The 9,522-nt window shown below is 37.3% G+C and overlaps 1 protein-coding gene across 1 annotated transcript in view; it reads right to left on the bottom strand.

Annotated features, from left to right (window-relative positions):
• LOC308634548 (myoregulin) overlaps positions 1–9,522 on the bottom strand; it is a 240,215-nt gene that overhangs the window by 212,065 nt on the left and 18,628 nt on the right. The gene's annotated exons all lie outside the window — the stretch shown is intronic.

A 9,522-nucleotide genomic window follows, 5' to 3' on the forward strand; every position in this document is an offset into this window, starting at 1 on the left:
CCCCAACCGCCAACTGAGAGGGCGTGACGGTAGGGGCGGAGGGAAACAGAGGACACTCCAGACCCCCAACTCCTCCTACCGCCAGCGGAGTGGACGTGACTGTAGGGGCTGAGGGAAGCAGAGGGGATCCTCAACCCCCAACTCCCATTACCACCAGCGGCGACACCAATGGTCTTAGCCGCCAGAGAAGGTGTGCCCACCAAAGGGGTCCGGAAAAATTAAACAATTGACTCCCAGACCACAGCTCCACAGCACTGGGGCTTAGATGAATGACAGAGAGAGTGCTCAGTTGTTAGGGAAATAGAGCACTCGGTGGGGCTGAAAGTGTAACCAAATCCATGGGGAACTGCCTCCGGTGAGCAGGACCTGGCTGGCTGGCAGGAGGAAGGGGAGGAGGGGCCGTAGAAGTGAAACGGCTTTGGACAAACAGGATTGAGAGACTCCCAGGAGCCACCTTACAGGGATTGCTGTTGACACTTTGAGGGCAAAACTCAGCCCAGAGGGCACAGCTTTGCCTACAGGAAGAGAAGAAAATGGATCTCTAAGACCTAATTTTATTTCTTATTTCATTATATTTTTTTCTCTCCCTTTTTCCTCTCTCTCTCCCCTTCCAAGTTTTATTGTTCTTTCCATTTTCCTCTATGCTATCTATCTCCCTCTCCTTCTTTCTTTTCAAGAGCACCTTCCTTCCCCTTCCCCCCAACTTTCATCCCAAGCATTATGCCCTATATTTCGTGTAACTGTCTAAATGCAAATAGGTGAATGTTTTGAGGCCCTCTATAGTGCTCCTAAATACCTAGCTTCTACCAACACCCTGATCCAATCGACGGTTAGTATCCCCCTTCAGTAGAGCAATCTTCTAAAGTAGCCAGGACATACTAACCCTTATACCTGCATAGCACCTAACCTAAAGTCCTAAGAACAAAAAACAAACCACTATATGCATACAAAATCCGGAAGCCCTTTATAAATTGAATGAATCAGCTCTAAAGTACAATAAAGCCCAACATCTATAGGCATAATCTCCCACCACAAAGGAGAGACAACAGAGATAAACAAAGCCAAAACAAATGTATAGGAGAAAGCAGTTACAAAGCAGTCAAACAGAGCTGGAAAGTAACGTGAACAACATGAAAAAACAAGGGAAAAAAGGATTACAGATAATGCAGGACAACTTAAATCTACAGGAGGACCTAGAAACATCAGAAACATGGACAGGGAAAGAAATCAAGGCATACCTAACTCAGATGAAACAGAATTTTAGAGAAGACATGAGACAGCAAATCCAAGAATTGAAAACGAACTAAACAAACAAATTCAAACTGCAAAGAAGGAGCTTTACCAGGAGATAGAGATCTTAAAAAAAAACCAAACAGTAATTTTAGAAATGCAAGAAACCATAAACCAGATTAAAAACGCTAACGAGAATATTACAAATAGACTAGATCAAGTAGAAGTCAGAACATCAGATAATGAAGACAAAGTTTATCAACTTGAAAAGAGTATAGTCAACACTGAAAAGATGCTTAAATCTCACGAGCAATCTATCCAAGAGTTAGGGGAACTCGTCAAAAAAACAAATTTGAGAGTCATTGGGATAGAAGAAGGCACAGAGGTTCAAACCAAAGGAATGGACAACCTATTAAATGAAATAATCCTAGAAAACTTCCCAGAGATGAAAGATGGAATGGATTGCCAAATCCTGGAAGCCTACAAGACCCCAAACATCCAAAACTGTAATAGACCAACTCCAAGACATATAATTATGAAGACAGCCAACATACAGAACAAGGAGAGAATATTAAAAGCTACGAGGAAAAAAAGGCAGATTACATTCAGGGGTAAACCAATTAGGTTAATGGCTGATTTTTCATCACAGACTTTGAAAGCGAGAAGATCCTGGAACAATGTATTTCAAACACTGAAAAATAATGGTCTCCAACCAAGAATACTGTATCCAGCAAAATTAAGCTGCAGATTTGACAATGAAATTAAAATCTTTCACAATAAACAAAAGCTAAAAGAATTCGCAGCCAGAAAACCAGCACTGCAAAGCATTTTGGGCAAAATTCTACAAGAAGAGGAATGTAAAAATAGTGCCCAAAACCAACAGTGGGAGGTATCTCAGTAAAGGGGGAGGAAAAAAAACAAAAAGTAAAAACTAGCCAAACTAAAATAAATAAATAAATAAACATGACTGGAAGTACAAATCATATTTCAATTGTAACCTTAAATGTTAGTGGAATAAACTCACCAATCAAGAGACAAGGCTAGTAACCTGGATCAAAAAAACAAACCCAACAATATGCTGCCTTCAGGAGACTCATATGATAGGAAAAGACATACACAGGCTGAAGGTGAAAAGTTGGGAAAAATCATACCACTCACATGGCCCTCGGAAGCAAGCAGGAGTGGCCATACTCATATCGAATAAAATCAACTTCAAACCTAAGTTAATCAAAAGGGATAAAGAAGGACACTACATCCTGTTAAAAGGAACTATCCACCAACAAGACATAACAATTATCAATTTATATGCACCAAATAATGGTGCAGCAATGTTCATAAAACAAACTCTCCTCAAGTTCAAGAGTCAAATTGACCACAACACAATAATTATGGGTGACTTCAACACACCACTCTCACTATTAGACAGATCCTCCAGACAAAAGCTGAATAAAGACACTATAGAACTCAATGACACAATCAAGAACCTAGACTTAACCGACATATATAGAATACATCAACCATCATCAAGTGGATACACGTTCTTCTCAGCAGCACATGGATCTTACTCAAAGATAGATCACATATTATGCCATAGGGCAACTCTTAGTAAATATAAAGGTGTGGAGATAATACCATGCACCATATCTGATCATAATGGAATGAAACTGGAAATCAATGATAAAAGAAGGAAGGAAAAATCCAGCATCACATGGAAAATAAACAATATGGTACTGAATGATCAATGGGTTACAGAAGACATAAAGGAGGAAATAAAAAAACTCTTAGAGATAAACGACAATTCAGACACAACATACCAGAATCTATGGGACACAATGAAAGCAGTTCTAAGAAGGAAATTCATTTCCTGGAGTTCATTCCTCAAAAAAAGAAAAAAACAACAAATAAACGAACTCACACTACATCTCAAAACCCTAGAAAAGGAAGAGCAAAACAACAGCAAATATAGCAGAAGGCAAGAAATAATTAAAATCAGAGCGGAAATCAATGAAATCGAAACAAAAAAAAAATTGAAAAAATTGATAAAACTAAAAGTTGGTTCTTTGAAAGAATAAATAAGATTGACAGACCCTTAGCCATGCTAACGAAGAGAAAAAGAGAGAAAACTCAAATTACTAAAATATGGGATGAAAAAGGCAATATCACAACAGACACTACAGAAACACAGAAGATAATTAGAAAGTATTTTGAAACCCTATATTCTAATAAAATAGAAGACAGTGAAGACATCGATAAATTTCTTAAGTCATATGAGCTGCCCAGATTGAGTCAGGAAGACACACACAATTTAAACAGACCAATAACAAAGGAAGAAATAGAAGAAGCCATTAAAAGACTACCAACCAAGAAAGCCCTGGACCGGATGGGTATACAGCGGAGTTTTACAAAACCTTCAAAGAAGAATTAATACCAATACTTTTCAAGCTATTTCAAGAAATAGAAAAAGAAGGAGCTCTTCCAAATTCATTCTATGAGGCCAACATCACCCTGATCCCAACACCAGACAAAGACACTTCAAAGAAAGAAAACTATAGACCAATATCTCTAATGAACCTAGATGCAAAAATCCTCAATAAAATCCTGGCAAATTGAATACAAAAGCATATCGAAAAATTGTGCACCATGATCAAGTAGGATTCATCCCTGGGATGCAAGGTTGGTTCAATATATGGAAATCAATAAATATTATTCACCACATCAATAGACTTAAAGATAAGAACCATATGATCATCTCAATAGATGCAGAAAAAGCATTCAACAAAGTACAGCATCCTTTTATGTTCAAAACACTGGAAAAACTGGGGATAACAGGAACTTACCTCAACATTGTAAAAGCTCTATATGCTAACTCAGGCTAGCATCATTCTAAATGTAGAAAAACTGAAGGCATTCCCGCTAAAATCTGGAACAAGACAAGGATGTCCTCTCTCACCACTTCTATTTAATTTAGTCCTTAAAATACTAGCCAGAGCAATTAGACAGACAAAAGAAATTAAAGGCATAAAAATAGGAAAAGAAGAACTTAAAATATCACTATTTGCGGACAATATGATCCTATACCTAGAAGCCCCAAAAGGGTCTACAAAGAAACTACTAGAACTAATAAATGAATTCAGCAAAGTGGCAGGATATAAAATCAACACGCATAAATCAAAGGCATTCCTGTATATCAGCAACAAAACTTCTGAAATGGAAATGAGGAAAAACACTCTATTCACAATATCCTCAAAAAAAATAAAATACTTGGGAATCAACCTCACAAAAGAGGTGAAAGATTTATACAATGAAAACTACAGAACCCTAAAGAGAGAGATAGAAGAAGATCTTAGAAGATGGAAAAATGTACCGTGTTCATGCATAGGCAGAACCAACATTATCAAAATGGCAATATTACCCAAAGTTCTCTACAGGTTCAACGCAATGCCAATCAAAATTCCAACAGCATTTCTTGTAGAAATAGATAAAGCTATCATGAAATTCATATGGAAAAACAAAAGACCCAGAATAGCAAAAGCAATTCTAAGCAGGAAGTGTGAATCGGGCAGTATAGCGATACCAGATTTCAAACTATATTACAGAGCAATAGTAACAAAAACAGCATGATACTGGTACCAAAACAGGCAGGTGGACCAATGGTACAGAATAGAGGACACAGAGACCAATCCACAAAGTTACAACTATCTTATATTTGATAAAGGTGCTAAAAGCATGCAATGGAGAAAGGATAGCATCTTCAACAAATGGTGTTGGGAAAACTGGAAATCCATATGCAACAAAATGAAGCTGAACCCCTTTCTCTCGCCATGCACAAAAGTTAACTCAAAATGGATCAAGGAGCTTGATATCAAATCAGAGACTCTGCGTCTGATAGAAGAAAAAGTTGGCTCTGATCTACATATTGTGGGGTCGGGCTCCAAATTCCTAAATAGGACGCCCATAGCCCAAGAGTTATATACAAGAATAAACAAATGGGACTTACTTAAACTTAAAAGTTTTTTTCTCAGCAAGAGAAACAATAAGAGAGGTAAACAGGGAACCTACATCCTGGGAACAAATTTTTACTCCTCACACTTCAGATAGAGCCCTAATATCCAGAATATACAAAGAACTCAAAAAATTAGACAATAAGATAACAAATCACCCAATCAACAAATGGGCTAAGGATCTGAACAGACACTTCTCAGAGGAGGACATACAATCAATCAATAAGTATATGAAAAAATGCTCACCATCTCTAGCAGTCAGAGAAATTCAAATCAAAACCACCCTAAGATACCATCCCACTCCAGTAAGATTGGCAGCCATTATGAAGTCAAACAACAGTAAGTGCTGGGGAGGATGTGGAGAAAAGGGTACACTTGTACATTGCTGGTGGGACTGCAAATTGGTGCGGCCAATATGGAACGCAGTATGGAGATTCCTAGGAAAGCTGGGAATGGAACCACCATTTGACCCAGCTATCGCCCTTCTCGGTCTATTCCCTGAGGACCTTAAAATAGCATACTATAGGGATACTGCCACATCAATGATCATAGCAGCACAATTCACAATAGCTAGACTTTTGAATCAACCTAGATGCCCTTCAATAGATGAATGGATTAAAAAATGTGGCATTTATACACAATGGAGTATTACACAGCACTAAAAAATGACAAAACCATGGATTTTGCAGGGAAATGGATGGCATTAGAGCAGATAATGCTAAGTGAAGCTAGCCAATCCTTAAAAAACAAATGCCAAATGTCTTCTTTGATATAAAGAGAGCAACTAAGATCAGAACAGGGAAGAAGAGCATGAGGAAAAGATTAACATTAAACAGAGACGAGTGGGGTGGGAGAAAGGGAGAGAGAAGGGAAAATGTATGGAAATGGAAGGAGACCCTCATTGTTACACAAAATTACATATAAGAGTTTGTGAGGGGAAAGGGGAAAAAAAAACAAGGGAGAGAATTAAACAACAGCAGATGGGATAGAGAGGGAAAATGAGAGGGAAGGGGAGGGGGGATAGTAGGGGATAGGAAACGTAGCAGAATACAACAGTCATTAATATGGTATTATGTAAAAATGTGAATATGTAACAGATGTGATTCTACAACGTGTATTTGGGGTAAAAAAGGGGAGTTCATAACCCACTTGAATCAAATGTATGGAAGATGATATGTCATGAGCTTTGTAATGTTTTGAACAACCAATAAAAAAAAATAAAACTGATAATAAGGAACCCAAATAATAAGCTATGATTGCTAGATATCCTAAAATAGAAGTTTAAAGAAAATAGGTGAAAATTTTAAATTCATAATAAATTAAGAGTGAGCATGTAAATGCTTTAATCTTTAGCCTTTATTTTATAATCTACCTATTTAACATTTGAAATTAAGAATTATGAGGGTGTCTAAAAACTTCTTTTCCCTATATAAATCAGTAGAAAACATTTTAAAAGTCACAGATATGAGGCAGCCACTTTATAAAACAGTCCAGAAGCACCTCAAAAGGTTAAAGGTAGTGTTGTATTATGCAGTAACTCTACCCCTAAGGATATAATCAAGATAAATGAGACATATGTTGTCACAAAGTCTTATATATGAATGTTCATAGCAGCATTATTCATAATAGTAAAAAAACAGGACAAAGCAGATGTCTACTACCGATGAATGAACAAAGAAAATGTTGTATATCCATAAAATTAATATTTTCTACCATGAAAGTTCTGATATATACTACAAAATGGATAGACTTTAAAACATTATGCTAAGTGAAAGAAGCCAGACAAAAAAAGGCTTCTTATTTTATAATCCATTGAAATGTCCAGAATCAGGCAAATCTGTAAACAGAAATTAGATTATTTGTTGTGTAGGGCTGGGGAGCAAGACAGACTGAAGGAACAGGGAGTAACTCCTAATTGGCATTAGTATGCACAGCGTTCCTGTTTAAGACAATGAAAATGTTCTCCAACTGATGATGGCGATGGCTGTACAACTCTATCAAAATCATTGAACTATACACTTTAAATTACATATAAGTTGTGCATTGATCAAAACCAAATGGTATATGAATATATGAATTAATCTCAATAAAGATATTATTTTAAAAAATACAGCAGATGCAATTTTGGCTTCACCTGGGTTTTTAAAAAGCTATCCTAAAACACATTTTTTAAATTCATTTATCAGAATAATTGAGCTGCCTAGCATTTTGCCAAGTTAAGGGCCAGACATGATGAACCTAGAGTAATCATGGAAAAACTGCAACCCTTAGAGAGAGAGTTCATTGTTTGATGTGAGTTGTGATGTGCCAGCGCAAAGGAAAGACAATGCCACAAAGAAAGTCTTCTGGTCTTTATTTTCTCTATCTTCTGCCATGGAGAAGTATCCTAATTCAATGGTGAGAAAAATGTCAAAAAACTTAACATAGAAGCTGATTTTTATCAATCCTGAAAATGTAACTTCCCATTTTCTCACTAAGTTATGACCACACAGGTCTTCCTAATGTGTTTTGATGCATTCAAGATACCTTGGGCCCTTTGTACCTGCTATTCTCTTTGAATCCTCACTCACTCTCCAGGTGTCTGCCCAGTAGGCTCTATCACATAAGCCTTGTCTCTCATTACTCTTTTATTTTCTCACATCACATGAAATTCTCACGTGTTTATCAATTCTTTTTTTTTTTTCTGTCTCTTCACCAGAAAGCAAGTTCCATGAGGACAGACACCCTGCATCTCTTGTTCTCCAATACAGACCTGAACCTACAACACTTCTGGACAGGCAGTAGGTACTTGACAAATAATCTTTGAGTAAATGATCTCCATGGTACAAGTCATAACCAACTTCCATAAACAACAGCTGAAAGGTCAATCTCTGTGCCTTGACATCACACCTTTTCTAGGAGTCCAAGAGCACTGACACACTGCAGATCAGTTTATAGCCACCTCCTGGCTGAAAGGGCAGTGGCTCATACTGGAAACACAGTTGGCCACTAAGGACTTCCCGTGCTTTCAGACTAATCTTCCCTCACCCTGGTCCCAGGTCAAATGGTGGGGCATGTTCAGGAGCCTCTCCTGTGGGTTTATAAATAAGTCTGCACTCATGGCTGGTTTTAGATTGGCCCACATGGCATCTTGCCCTCAGTTTGCTCAGTTAATAGGACTGGTCCCAGAAAGATCAGCAGAGAACAACCCAGGACAACTGGGGTGTAAGAAGCCACACAAATAACAGTTCAATCCATCATGCCCCAGGGTTAGGAAATGTCCATTTTTATTAGAATTGCTACATGATTTATTGTTCTTGTATGTCTGTAATTTAAATCAAGAGGATACCTAAAACATTAGACTATTTACAACCTTTGTCACTTAGTGCTTCACAAATTAATGAGTGCTGTTACAATTTTCAATTAATGCTCAGTTTGTCTCTATTTGGTGTATGTTTAAATATCCAGTACCACTGAAAAGTTAGGTAAGAATCAGTTAAGGAATATGTCTCAAAGGTCCGATTCCTTCCACACTTCATTAGGTTCTCGTGAAACCTTGCATTAATGAATGGGCCAAATCTGAGAAGACAGTCATCACATGGAAGAAATTAGAATTTTATTAAGTGTGTGTGTCCAATATAAAAATAAAAAAGTGAGCCAAGTGCGATAGCATACACCAGTAATCCCAGCAACTAGGGAGGCTGAGGCAAGAAGATTGCAAGTTCAAGGCCATACTAAGCAACTTAGAAAGACCCTGTCTCAAAATAAAAGAATAAGAAGGACATGGGTTATAGCTTGGTGGTAGAGAGCCCCAGGATCACCAAAAAAAAAATAAAAGTCTAAAGGACAGAGAGACCTTGTTTTTCAAAAGCTTAAAAAAATCCAACAGTTATATTCTAAAACTGAGAGAATTAAGAAAACAAGGCAATAGAATGAATTTTTTCAGATTAGGCATGAGAAAAGTGTAAACATTTTTTTTTTCAATGATGGGTGTAAACCCAGCACTTGACTTACGCTCTGCAAGTGCTCTACCACTGAGCTGTACCCCTGTATCCTCTTGATAAAAGGTTTTTAAATGTGGAATAAGAAAATAATCATGGGCAATATTAAATGCAGCAATAGGGACATAAATGGAGCATTATTATTAATAAAAAAGGATTAAACTCTAGATTTTAATATATTATTTTAATAACATGTTACTGTTTTCCTTTGGAGGGAATCTGATACCATAGGTTGGGGAGGCTCAAGACCTAAGTCTTCCAATTCCTGGTTATGGACTCAATCTGGCATAATCCCCCTAAGATTTGGTTTC

This window comes from Spermophilus citellus, assembly GCF_964194105.1.
Source record: "Spermophilus citellus genome assembly, chromosome: 15".
NCBI lineage: Eukaryota > Metazoa > Chordata > Mammalia > Rodentia > Sciuridae > Spermophilus > Spermophilus citellus.